This window comes from Artemia sp. Qi Xiang Cuo, chromosome 10 (assembly GCF_049724085.1).
Source record: "Artemia sp. Qi Xiang Cuo chromosome 10, ASM4972408v1, whole genome shotgun sequence".
NCBI lineage: Eukaryota > Metazoa > Arthropoda > Branchiopoda > Anostraca > Artemiidae > Artemia > Artemia sp. Qi Xiang Cuo.
In genome coordinates this window covers 63,789,960-63,804,372 of record NC_142803.1, presented here as the reverse complement: position 1 = coordinate 63,804,372, position 14,413 = coordinate 63,789,960, and the positions used below count along the sequence as shown (strand labels likewise).

Here is a 14,413-nt window from a genome sequence, read left to right as displayed (position 1 = left end):
AGGATGGTAGTTTGCTTCTTCTTCCCAGTGCATTCTCCAGGCATCTAATAGAGTTTTCGTGTATCGTTCCGTTTTGTGGCTCTTTCCATATCACTAAGAACATTGGACCAGTAGGCTTTTTTGTCAGCTCTTCCCAATTTGTGACATTCTTGTCGTAGCACTTTGTATGTGGAGGATTTCTTGTTTGTCATTTCTTTTTTCTTGGCAGAGTTTGAGTGTCATTTCTGAGATCCATTTCTTGGTTTTACGCTTGACAAACCCAAGTATGTTTGAGACAGCTTCATTGATGTGGTCCTTGAGTTTGCTTTATATCTTCTCAATCCTTATGTTGGGGCAGTTGGGGCACTGCTCGGTCGGGGTTGCCTCCTCGGTGTCATCTTGAAGGACAATGAATGGGTTTGAGAGTTCAAGGACAAACACTCCTCAGTAATCATCTACTTTCAGCTTAGACACGTCTATTTTCTGGTACGGCATAGTAGTCTTCCTTGAGCTGAGTCTGTACTTTAGCCTTGTCTTCAGCAAGAAGCGGTAAGATCCATTTTGTGATTCCGTGTCAGCACCTCTGCGCACTCTCGAGTTCAACACCATGGATTTCCATCATCGGGATACAAGGAGATAATCTATTTGAGCTTTTACTCTTCCATCACGAAATTCCCGTGTATACGTATGACACGACTTGTGCCTAAGCCAGGTGTTAGCCACAGCGAGATTGTTCTGCATTGCCAACAGCAGAAGCCTGTTTCCATTTGTGCACCGGTCTAATAGGCTATGCTTGCCGATCGCCTGTTCCGAGTTATTCAGCTTTCTGCCGATTCTGGCATTGAAGCCACCTCCAATTAGGAGGATATCTTTCCGGGGAATCTTATCAAGGACTGTCTGCAGGTCACTGAAAAACTGATCTTTTTGCTGTTCAGTGGCATCTCTTATTGGGGCGTAAACGCTAAGGATAGTCAGATTGTTCTTACGACCCTTAATTCTTGCCTGTACGATTCTCTCAGACACAGGCTCATATTCGATGAGCCCAGTGATTGCTTCAGGGGACAACAGGATACCTACTCCTGCCCGGCCAGATCCATCTAATGGTCCCGAGTTAAAAAAGAGACCAACTTCCCATCCGAGAATTCAAGGGTCAAGATGTTATGTCCATTTAGTCTCGTGTCAGAAACACACAGATTATCAAAGTCATAAAGATAATATTCATCAGCTACAAAAGATTGTGTCAGTAAACATTTATTCGAGCACGGGTTTGAGCAGCCGATATTCAGGTCTTGCCTTCTTGATAGAACGGTAGCTAGCATACTTTTCGACGAGAACGCCATTCTCGTCGCATTGCATAATACCGGGGATGCCGTAGCCAAGCTTTTCATCATCATATATGTCATCATCATTAAGCGTTTATTGGGGATAAAGTACATCACAAGGTCCCCAGTCTTGCGGTCACCCAAATCGCGTTGGCCATCACCTTGCTCGGCGTGGAGCTCGGTGATATTTACACCTCTTCACCACTTTGAGGTGCGCTAGCGGACTTCCTATGCAGGCTTGGGACGGAGAGTCAAGCCTCATTGCCTGTATGTCCACCACCGCCGTGGAAATTTCCAGGCTTAGATACCCCTTTGCTCCCACTTAGAATCAGTAATAGGCTTCAGAAGGCTTATAATATCAGCCATATGCACACGGCTACACGCCACAGGGATTTACGCGGAACGTGCCAGCAGTGAATGGCCATTCACTTATTCTTTCCAGCCTTCTCAGCGGCCTTGGTGACTTTGCCACAAGCAGTAGGTAGGTCCTTGAAGTTGACCGACTTGATGACAAACGTCAAACGTATAATAGAAGAAAAAGATGGATTTGATAGTTCTAGCATACCACATTGGTTAAGACTTTAGGTCCTATTCGGTTAATAAATGGTGCTTGCGCAGGGCACAAAAACATCGAAGAAAAATCCTCAAGCCGTTACCAAAGCTTAGAAGTAAAGTATAAAATTAAAAAAAAAGGAAAGAAAAAAAGAAAATAAAGACATTTCATTTGGAAAAATGTCCAAAAAGTGATCTTTATTTCAAAAAGCTGCCTTTTTTGATCCAATAGTGTCCCGGTGTCCTTCAGAGTGAAAAAGTGTCCAAAAGGCACTAAAAGTGTCCATTTGGCATCCCAGGACAGGATAACAATTGGTTGATGATGAAAACAATACACAAGACAGGGTTTTAAGCTTTCTGTTCCGTAAATATGTCCACTGAGCACCAGAAAATATATCATTTTCAGCCAAATTTTGTCCATATTTTGTACTCTTTGAATATTTGTACAAGGCTACCAAATTGATCTTCCATCCTGACAGCTGAAATAAAAGCTATAATTGAGGCTCTTAAGGTAATCCAAGCAAAACCTCGACTATACAAAAATATGTCGTCTTTTCGGACTCAAAGTCAGCTTTATAGATGATTTCTAAAGGTTTGTCATCCTTAAACTTACAACCCTTGCCCTGAGTGTTGTGGGGGGAAGGGTTGTCATCCTTAAAGACCTAATTTCCAAAACTTTCAACTACGTTGAATAAAATGGCTATCTACAAATTTTGATTGGCTGTGTTTTGGGAAAAGGTGAGCGCGAGAGCGGGGTCAGTTATCCTCAAATAACTTTTGACTATTAAAAAGGGCATTAGCCATTTGAATTTCCAATCAAATGAGCCCTTTTTGAAGTTTCTACGACAAAGATTTCAATAAAAACCTTATATGCCCCTAAGCATAACTTATAACCCCTGCTCTGAAGACTGTGGGGGAGTATCCTGCACAAAGCTATAATTTCCTCAACTTTAAACTGCGTGGAACAAAATGGCTATCTAGAATTTTGATTGGATATGTTTGGGGAATTGGTAGGCGTGGAAAGGGTGGTAGTTGCCTTCCAATCACTGTCAACTATTAAAAAAGGCACTAGCCAATTTAATTTCCAATCGAATTAGCCTTTTTTGAAGTTTCTACGACGATGCGGTCTGTAAAAACCTTTTATCCCCCTAGAGCATAACTTACAACCCTTGATCTGAGGGCTGTCTTAGAGTGTCCTCCTCAAAAACATAATTTCTATTTGGAAATCAACAACACTGAACAAAATGGCTATCTAAAATTTTTGATTCCATGTGTTTGGGGAAAAGAAGAGTGAGAAAGGACGGCTAGTTGCCCTCAAATCCCTTTCGACCGTTAAAAGCGGCATTGGACCTTTGAATTTCAAATCGACATAAAACTTTTTCAATTTTCAACAACAAAGATTTAAATAAAACAAACAGACACCCGGGCCCTACCGTCTACCCCGGGCCCTGCAGACTGGGGGGGGGAATGGCCGGCTCAAATGTATAATGTTCTGAAAGTTAACGTCGTGGACCAAAATAAACACCCCAAAATATTTATTGGATTTGGTTGTTGAAATCGTGAGCGTGGAAACGGTGGGAGTTACATTCCAAGTACTTTCAACTATTAAAAAGGGCACTAGCCATTGTAATTTCTAAACGAATGAGCCCTTTTTGAAGTTTCTACGACAACACATTCTATAAAAACTTTGTTTCAAAGTGAATTTTGGAAATTTTTTCCTTGAAATGTATAACATGGAATATTTTTTAGTGTTCTGTCATGGTTTTTCTCGTCGGTGTTACATTCTGTTGATGTTTCAAAATTTAGTTTAGAAGTGTTTCGTTGAAACATATGACATGGAATTTTTTTAACATGCCAAGTTCAAGATCAGGACAAAATTGGGCTGGGTAAAGCTTTTTAATAACTCTTGGTTGGTGACTTGTCAGAAAATTCTTGATCAAACCAAGGATGTTGTGTGCCTTAACTGCTTGGTTCCAATAGTGACTAAGAAATTTAATCTTATTGTCAATTTAAATAAAAAAAAAAATTTAGAAAGTTTTTTTTAAAGAAATTTTCCAAAGGAAAATAAAGAGCTAAGTTACAAAAGAGACAATATGCTACAAAGCAAAAGAACATTTCGTGCATAAAACAAACATTAATTTACATCAATCTGTTGAAGGAACCACAACACAAGCATATATTACAACAAACAACGAAACATACTAGAAATCTTAATTAATGAAAAAAAGACCTGAAATGACCAGAAATAGCAATAAATAATTTAAAATTAACAGAGTTACATTAAATTTAAAATTAACAGAGCTTACCACAAACAATTATAGGCCGAACGTAACTAAGCTTTCTTAAGACCAGCGTGTCATTTGCCCTGCACTTAAAGCAAAATACAAATGTGTATGAATTTAATTTTAAAAAATGAGGTTGGAAAGATTAGGGACTTAGCAATTCATAAATATTTATTTAAGACTAAACTCCTCCCGGTTATGGATTACAGTTGTAAGCTTTGGGGTCTTAGAGAAAGTGGGGAGTTGGAGAGACTGCAAAGAGATTATTTTAAGATAGTTCTTAGGCCCCATAAATCTACTCACAATATTGTACTGGAGGGGAAATAAGGACTTAATAGGTTAAGAAAAGATAGGTTAATAAGAATGGTAAAGTTTTGGATAAAAATTTTAAGAAGTAAAAATAGGCTAGCGAAAGAAGTGTATTTTAGTTTGTTGGAGGATAAGATAGAGGTAGGGTGGCCACATGAAATTAAGAACATTTTAGATGAAGTAGGATATTCGTATTTTTGGAATGAAGGTCAGGGATTGAATTCGGATAGAGCGGTTATTAAGTAAAAGAAAGGTTAAATGAGGAAGGTATTCGGCAGTGGCAGGCTCGGAAAGAGGCCTCAGGATCTCTGAGCCGATACAGTACAGTAAAGGACACGTGAGGGGAAGAAATTAATTTTAAGTTGGGGTTGAGAGGGTAAGAAATAAAATGGATTATGAATTTAAGGGGAGATTCGATTGATTTTGGGGAAAGAAAGAAGAAATTTAGGGCCCCTTCCCTTGTCCGATGCGTGGAGAAAATGATGAGAATTTTTTTCATTTTGGGGGGGGAAGTTTGATTCATAGTTACAATTCTACTTTTTAAAACAATAAAAACTTTAGTATAAAGTGCAAAACACTGAGGAGGTGACAGTCCGTTCATATACAGATTGATTTCTGTTGCTTTAAGTGTCAATGTCGCTCCTTACTTTCAGTAAAAAAAAATTGCTTTTTTTAATTTAACTAAGTGGCAGATTTGAATAAGGAATAAAAGCAGAGAAAAGAAATAGACAAATATAAATGTATTATCCACAGTCAAGCTAACAGAACTCATTTATTTTGTTCATATCCAACTGTATTTGATCTTCATGAAGCAATCCACCTTAAAACCCTCTTACCTTCTTTCTATTCATAGATACGCCTTTCTCTGCAAAAATTAACTTAAAATAGCAGTCACTTATTCTCCGTAATTCCAAAACTGAAAAATTGAAAATATTTCCTGTTCAGAAACAATATGGAGATTAAGTGCCCATTATTCCTTTAATCCGATTTTTACGTGAAAGCCAGCCGTTAGAATAAAGAAGGAACGTGGCACCAGGGAATAAAGAAGTAAGATTAAGATTACAGTATATGATTATCTGATCTTTGCCCTTTGTACCTGTTCTTCAAGATATCAGATTACTAAGTGCTTCACTTATATATGTTTGTGTTAAACTTTGACTGCCAAAGGAAACCGATGAAACTTTTACTGAAAGAGACTTCGTAAGTGTTGAAAGAGTGGATAATCCGTTTTGTAAACTGATCTGAATTCAAAAACACTAATAGGAATATGTCATGGATCAAAATGAAAGTTTTGCTGTAGAAACTCCTCTAGCTTAATCAGCGGATATAAGTGGGCCTATTTTCTCACCATACGAAAGATTTTCTCACCATTTATACCAGCCTTCAATGAAGGAAACGCATCAGTTCAAAACTTAAATATAAGATATTCCAGAAAATAATTCAGACAGAAAAATAAAAAACTCAGTGTTAAAGAGTATTGCTTTATGTCAAAAAAGCAGAAACAATGACAGATCCAAGCTAGGGAAAACGAACTGAAAATTAAAATTCTAGATGCCATGGCAAAAAATTGGAAGGAAGAGAGTGTAGAACAGCATAAATGTTGAGTAGAAGTCTGTTAAAGACTCAAAGCCTCAACTTGAAATTGACCCTCAATGCAAATATTGTAGTGTCAATCCTAAGATGGTCACAGTTTTCAAATGTTTAATTATTCATGAAAGTAATTATTTTGGACAATGTTTCTTGGGAACTAAAGAGGGTTTACCTACCTAAAATTTTCACTTACGATGATTATGAGAAACTAAAAGAGGCTGATTTTGGCCGTTCTAAGAAAAGAGGAAGCCTGAAATACAATTTGAAAGCAAGAGAAGGGATATTTGGAGTTTTTTTTATCATATGTTCAATTATTTCTGAAAGAGAGACAGAGTAAGTTGGGTTGCTATTGGACAAAAAGTTACTGTATTTGAAAAAGGGTTTACATTGCTAAACTTGTCACTTACTATGATCGTTAGAAATTCAACGAAGCTTATCTTAGCTCTTCTAGGAGAAAAAGAATCCTGGAACACAATTTGAAAACTTAAGAAGGGATGTTAAGAGTTTGCAATCAAGTATTTTTGAGTATATTTGGATTGGCGAACGGCAAGTGAATAACCGGTCTGAACAGACTGTGAATGACAGCATTCATCCATCACAAGATGCGAACCACCCAGGAACGTCAACTCGATTCAAAAATAGGAAATCACTTAGCTTTGCTGTTTGGATGCAAGGCGCAAATTTTTTTTAGGATGATCTCCCGCATCTCGCACCATACTTCTGTAGAGCCGGGAAAAGAAAAAGTACAGTCCCAAAAATTACAGCACAAAATTATACTTTTGGGACTGTTAAAGCGGATATTTTTTTTAATTGGGAAAAAATTACGGACCACACGACTGTTTATGTAAGCTATAACTTCGTAGGCAATAGTTGAAAGTGAAACACAATGGGATTTTCAAGCCGAAAAAGCACCAGTGTGACAGGTGCATGGCATTTAAGTTTAAGAACTGTGAGTATATATTAAGGAAAGCAAAAGCTAGGACTGAGAATGACAGTGACAAGGACAGAGCCAAAGCTAGTTCAAGGGTGTGTATAATGTCAACTCATGACCTTGAATCTAAGTTGCTTTGTCAAGACATAAAATTTTTGTCTCTTTACTTCAAACAGAAGGTTGTTTTGCATAGCTGCACTTCAAACAATCTTGTGAGTTTAGACGTACTGAATATAGTTGGGATCGAGACTTAAGGGCAGTTGAATCCATTCGAATTCGTTTCATGTGTTATTGACAAGTTGGAAGACCTGCTAAGGTCATACACAAACGCTGAGGCGATTATTGTGTGAAACAATGGATGTTCATAAAAGAACAAGAATTGAGTGCTTTCTAATGCACTTTTCGATTTATCTACTATGCATAGAGTAGCAGTGATGTAGAAGAATCTGGAAAAAGGGCACAAAAAAAGGTAGTGGGACACTCTGCACCAGACATTCAGAACTCAATATGAAGATGAAGACGTTTCCAATCCAAACATGTATACATCTGAGATGAAGGATGTCTGGTGCAATCTTTACCTTTGTCGAGCAAAAAAGAGACTCGTGTTACCACGACTGTTATTTAAATACAGGTCAAATAGATATGTTTATTACATGCTCTGCTATACGGCCACATTGACCATTATACCAAAATGGGTTGTGAAAAAACAAAAACTTTGACTATATCCATTTCACGAACGAGCCCTTTGACTTGTTGCGTGTCAGATAAATGGCCCCTTAGAATTTCCGGGTGTGTTGTCAAAAGATACTCGTGCCTTCTGCAAGAGTACTAAATTTTAGTTATGCTTCTATTTGACTTTAAAGTAATTTCATGTTCTTAGAACAACAGAATGATTTTGGATTAAATAAAAATAGCCGGGTTTAAAAATATTAGTGATAGCCTACAATCTTATTATACAAAATACTCGTTGTAAACACACTTTTTTAGTCCTTTAGAACTTATGCAAGCCACGTAAAAAGTTCTATTTTTGTACAGAACTTATGCACACCTCGTACATTTTGAATCTTTGAACAGAGTGCATTATTACATGTGGTATAAACAAATGACAGTGTTCAAATGTGAATACAGGAGCAACCCGGCTAGGTAGTAACTGAAATTCTACCAAACGGAATTTTGATACCAATAGATACGTCAAAAGAATCTGATTTTTATCCTAATTTTAAACATGTACGTTACATCAAGTTTAGTCTTACCCACCAAAGTGACGCGCCTGAGAAAATTTGCTATATTTTAAAAAAATGAGAAAACATCCCCTAAAAGTCATAGAGTTTGAATGCAAATCACCCATTAGATTCAGCGTGTCAGAGAACCCTACTGTAGAGGTTACAAGCTCCTATCTGCAAAAATGGTGAATTCAGTATTTTTTTGCCGGAAGATAGATCACGGATTGTTATTTATTTTTTTTTCTAGGGGTGATCGTATCGACCCAGTGGCTTTAGAATGTTACAAGAGGGCTCATTAAAAAGGAAATGCAAAGTTTTAGTTTTGCCACTAAGAAATTGGAGAGCAGCTAGGCCCCCTCCCATGCTTATTTGTTTCCCAAAGTCACCACATAAAAACTTTGAGACATCCATTTTGTTCAGAATAGTCTAAAAACCTAATAAATATTTCTCTGAGGACGACTTAATCCCCAAAAGTCCTCTGGAGAAGGGCTTCAAGTTATGAACTATGCCCATTGTTTACACATAGTTTTGGTTATTACGAAGTTTACAGACGGTTTTGAATTTTTCTTGCTGGGGTGGGAGGTTCAGGGGGAGAAGGCTACGTGGGAGGAACTTTCCAGGGAGGAATTTACCATTGGGGAAGAGAATCTCCATTTGGATTTCCTAGCATTATTTAAAAAACAATCAGCAATTAAATAAAATAAAAATTTCAACTGAAAGTAAGGAGCTAATATAAGACTTAAAACGAACAGAAATTACATTTATTAATATTAAATTGATATTATCGTAACAATTACGCCCCGAATTATTACGACAAAATTAAGCAACAAAAAACGGGTTTTGATTTTAATAGAGCAGTGAAACAAAATAATTAAAGTAAAATAAAAAATTTAATTAAAAAACATTCCAATTGATTCAGCTCACCGCCCGATAGAATTTATAAAACGGTAAAAAAAAGCAAAAAATAAACAAAAACATTACATAAAATAACATAACACGACAACTAAATAGGACGATAAAGAAAAATATTATAAATAAACAAACAAGATACTAACTCATATTATAAATAAACTTCAAGCACTGACGTTATAACAACAAGAACAAAAGCGAATGTCTATAGTGAAACCATAGATGCTCTCCTCTTAACATTCAGTGTATAAATGGGAATCTATTACAAGTGAAGACTATATTTACTTCAACAAACCAAAAAATGTCACCTACCCCCATCACCCTTGACTAAATCTCACAGGTTAATCAATCAATTCATAAATCATAAATTGGATGGATTTTTTTATTGCTAGTTTAGCTGCAGTCCGTTGACTTTTCCCATATTTTACCTCATTCTGACCTTCGTTCGCAAGGTTATCATTTGTTAGGTTATCAGGACAATTATTTAAATCACTACTGGTTGAATACTTTACCTGCTTTTAAATTAAACTACTATACATTCAATTTATCTTAAAGTCCTCTTCATCTCTATTGATACTAATACCCACATATATTATCTTTTTTATTTCTATTATTTCTCTGAAACTTTGTAAAAGTTCTACTGATGTATCTAAAAATTTTTTTTATAATTTTATATTTGTGCATCAGAGATTTTCTTGTGATTCATGTGAATATTTTGCTATTTTATGTAAAAAATAATACCAGGAAATCAGAATTTATCGTGTCCGGCCAAATTTGATTTTTCCACCATGCAATGTGTGCACATAGGAGTAGCGATATGAGGATTCAATCATCGTTGCTTTATATCTCCTAAATATTTTTGGAATGAAGGTCAGAGATTGAATTCGAATACAGCGGTTGTTAAGGTAAAAGAAAGGTTAAATGACCAAGGTATACAGCAGTGGTAGGCTCGGAAGGAGGCCTCAGGATCTCTGAGTCTGTATAGTACAGTGAAAGACACTTAAGGGGAAGAAATTAATTTTAAGTTGGGGTTGAGAGGGGAAGAAATAAAATGGATTTTGAATTTAAGGGGAGGGTCGATTGATATTGGTAAAGAAAGAGGAAATTTAGGGGCCCTTCCCTTTTCCGATGTGTGGAGAAAATGATGAGAATATTTTTCATTTTTGGGGGCATTGAAAGGAATTGGCGGATCTGAGAAATGAATGTTTTTAGATAATGTTCGTAGATAGAAAGTGGCTGGAAGGGATTGTAGGATCACGAGTTAAAATGATATTAAGGAATTAGGCTAGGTATGTTGATGAGATACGTCCTGAAAGATGTATCTATTTATAAATATTTTCATGGAGATTCATATTTAAATACGTTTTTTCTTTTCAATTTGCTTGTGTTTTTTTTTGTTTTTTGTACGTTTTTTCTTTTCAATTTGCTTGTGTTTTTTTTTATTTTTTGTTTCTAATTTATTTGTGTTTTTTGTTGGTTTTGTTATGTTTATGTTCTCTTTTTTGTTTTTGTTCCTATCGCCTTATGTTTTTTTGGAAATACATACATACATACATTTATACATTCATTTATAGGTTTGCGTGACATTCTTAAGAAAAATCTAACAATAAAAACCAAGTGCAGCTGAGGGGTTATCCTATGGAAATTGTGTACTACACAATTTGTTTAGTCAAATCATTGCCTACATAAATGGAACGTTGGTGAGCACAAGCAACAGTCTTTCAAACTATGCGAATTATATACAATTTATGTTGATGACTTCAGTCTCTTATACGAAATTGAGTGGTTTGGCTATTGGATATGAATATTATATGGCCGCTAACACCACCAATATAATTGGAATACAATTGAAGATTTACATTTGGGGGCTAAAGTTTGATTCTTTGCCCATATTTCTTGAGAGTTGCTTCTGAAATATGGGGTCGTTGTATTAGAATAAGAAGCGTCTTTAAAAGTAATAAGAGTGTTAGTGTAAGGAGCAAGATATTGAGTAGGGGGGTAACCCTACAGAATAGATCTACCAAAATTAATATGCAAATGTCATTTTAATTTTTCATGTACGGTGAGCCAAATTCAAATTTGCATTAGGTTGAAAACGCTCAAACATTATATCAAAAAAAAGTTTTTTTTTGACTAGAAGTAAGAAGTGACATTAAAACTTAAAACGAACAACAATTATTATTTATATGAAAGAGACTTTCCCCTCCTCAAAAACTTGCTCTTTACCGTAAAGTTTGATTCTTAGTCACAATTCCACTTTTTAAAACAATATAATCTTTAGTATAAAGTGCAAAACGCTGAGGAGGTGACAGCCCGTTCATATACAGACTGATTTCTGTTGCTTTAAGTGTCAATGTCGCTCCTTACTTTCAGTTAAAAAAACTTGCTTTTTTTATTTAACTAAGTGGCAGATTTGAATACGGAATAAAAACAGAGAAAAGAAAGAGACAAATATAAATATATTATCCACACTCAAGCTAGCAGAAAACATTTATTTTGTTCATATCCAACTGTATTTTTATCTTTATGAAGTAATCCACCTTAAAACCTTCTTACCTTCTTTCTATTCATAGATACGCCTTTCTCTGCAAAAAGTGACTTAAAATAGCAGTCACTCATTCTCAGTAATTCCCAAACTAGAAAATTGAAAATACTTCCTGTTCAGGAACAATATGGAGATTATGTGCCCATTATGCCTTTAATCAGATTTTTACGTGAAAGCCAGCCATATAGCTGTAGGCACCAGGGAATAAAGAAGTAAGATTGAGATTACAGCATATGATTATCTGATCTTTGCCCTTTGAACCTGTTCTTCAAGATATCAGATTGCTAAGTGCTTCACTTATATATGTTTGTGTTAAACTTTGACTGCCCAAAGAAACCGATGAAACTTTTACTGAAACAGACTTAGCAAGTTTTGAAACAGTGGATAATCCGTTTTTTAAACTAATCTGAATTCAAAAAGACTAGCAGGAATATGACATGGATCAAAATGAAAGTTTTGCTGTAGAAACTCCTCTAGCTTAATCAGCGGATATAAGCGGGCCTATTTTTTTTTTACCATACGAAAGGTTTTCTCACCATTTATAATGACCTTAAAAAGAGGAAACGCATCAGTTCAAAACAAAGTCTAAGAGATATTCCAGAAAATAATTCAGACAGAAAAATAAAAAAACTCAGTTGTTTGAGTTTTCCCTGAAAGGAAAAACTCAAATTATTTAATATTCAGTTCGTTTTCCCTGAAAGGTAAAACGAACTGAATATTAAAATTCTAGATGCCATGGCCAAAAATAGGAAGGAAGAGAGAATTGAAGAGCAAAAATGTTGAGTAGAAATCTGTTAACGATTCAGTCTGAACTTGAAATTGACCCTCAATGCAAATATTGTAGTGTCGATCCTAAGATGTTTACAGTTTTCAAATGTTCAATTATTCCTGAAATTAATAATTTTGAACATTGTTTCCTGGGAACTAAAGAGGGTTTATCTACCTAAAATTGTCACTTACAATGATTATGAGAAACTAAAAGAGGCTGATTTTGGTCGTTCTAGGAAAAGAGGAAGCCTGAAATACAATTTGAAAGCAAGAGAAGGGATATTTGGAATTTTTGATCATATGTTCAATCATTCCTGAAAGAGACAGACAGCGTAAGTTTGGTTGCTTTTGGACAATTTTCTACTGGAAATGAAAAAGGGTTTACATAGCTAAAGTTGTCACTTACTACGATTATTAGAAATTCAGGGAAGCTGATCTTAGCTCTTCAAGAAGAAAAAGAATCCTGAAACACAATTTGTAAACTTAGGAAGGGATGTTAAGAGATTGCAATCAAAACCACCCAGACACCTCAAGTCGATTCAATAATAGGAAATCTCTTAGCTTTGCAGTTTGGTTGCAAGGCACAAAGAATTTTTAGGATGATCTCCCGCACCTCGCACCCTATTTCTGTAGTGCCGGAAAAAGAAAAAGTACAGTCCCAAAAATTACAGCCCAAAATTATACTTTTGGAACTGTTAAAGAGGTGATTTATGTTACTATGGACAAAATGACGGAAGAAATGACTGTTTTTGTAAGCTATAACTTCTTAGACGATTGTTGAAAGTGAAACACAATGGGATTTTCAAGCCAAAAAAGCACCAGTGTGACAGGTACACGACATTTAAGTTGAAGAATTGTGAGCACATATTAAAGAAAGCAAAAGCTAGGACTGAGAATGATAGTGACAATGACAGATCTAACGCTAGTTCGAGGCTGTTTATAATGAAAACTCATGACCTTGAACCTAAGTTGCTTTGTCAAAACATAAAATTTTTGTCTCTTTACTTCAAACAGAAGGTTGTTTTCCATAGCAGCACTTCAAATGATCTTCCGAGTTTAGACATACTGAATATAGTTTGGTTCGAGACTTAAGGGCATTTGAATCCATTCGAATTCGTTTCATTTGTTATTGACAAGTTGGAATACCTGCTATGGTCATACCCAAACGCTGAGGTGATTATTATGTGAAACAATGGATGTTGTCAAAAGAACAAGAATGGAGTGCTTTCTAATGCACTTGTCCATTTAGCTACTATGTATAGAGTAACAGTGATGCAGAAGAATCTGGAAAAAGGGCACAAAAAAAGGTAGTGGGACACTCTGCACCAGACATTCAGAACTCAATATGAAGATGAAGACGTTTAGAATCCAAATATGTATACATCTGAGGTAAAGGATGCCTTGTGTAATCTTTACCTTTGTCGAGCAAAACCATGAATCTTTCAATGGTGTAATTCATGGACTACCCAGGATTGAAGTATCACCGTAATTTTAAAATTTGAAGTAAAAAGAGAGACTTGTGTGTCACCACGACTGTTATTTAAATACAGGTCAAATAGATACGTTTATTACAAGCTCTGCCATACGGCCACATGGACCATTATACCAAAATGCGTTGTGAAAGAACAAAAACTTATGCTACGTCCATTTCACAAAGGAGCCCTTAGACTTGTTGCGTGTCAGATAAATGGCCCCTTGTAGTTTCTGGGTGCGTTGTTACAAGATACTCGTGCCTTCTGCAAGAGTGTTAAATATAAGTTATGCTTCTATTTGACTTTAAAGTAATTTCGTTTTCTTAGAACAACAGAATGATTTTGTATTAAATAAAAATATCCGAGTTTAAAAATATTAGCGATAGCCTACAATCTTATTATACCCAATACTCCTTGTAAACACACTCTTTTAGTCTTTTAGAACTTGTGCAAGCCACGTAAAAAGTTCTATTTTTCACTGAACTTATGCACACCTCGTACATTTTGAATCTTTGAAGAGAGTGCGTTATT

The 14,413-nt window shown here is 35.7% G+C and overlaps 2 protein-coding genes across 3 annotated transcripts in view; both read right to left on the bottom strand.

The window, feature by feature from the left end:
- Positions 1-14,413, bottom strand: part of LOC148948018 (uncharacterized) — a 527,253-nt gene that overhangs the window by 168,538 nt on the left and 344,302 nt on the right. The window lies entirely within an intron of this gene.
- LOC148948019 (uncharacterized) overlaps positions 1-14,413 on the bottom strand; it is a 437,936-nt gene that overhangs the window by 149,409 nt on the left and 274,114 nt on the right. The window lies entirely within an intron of this gene.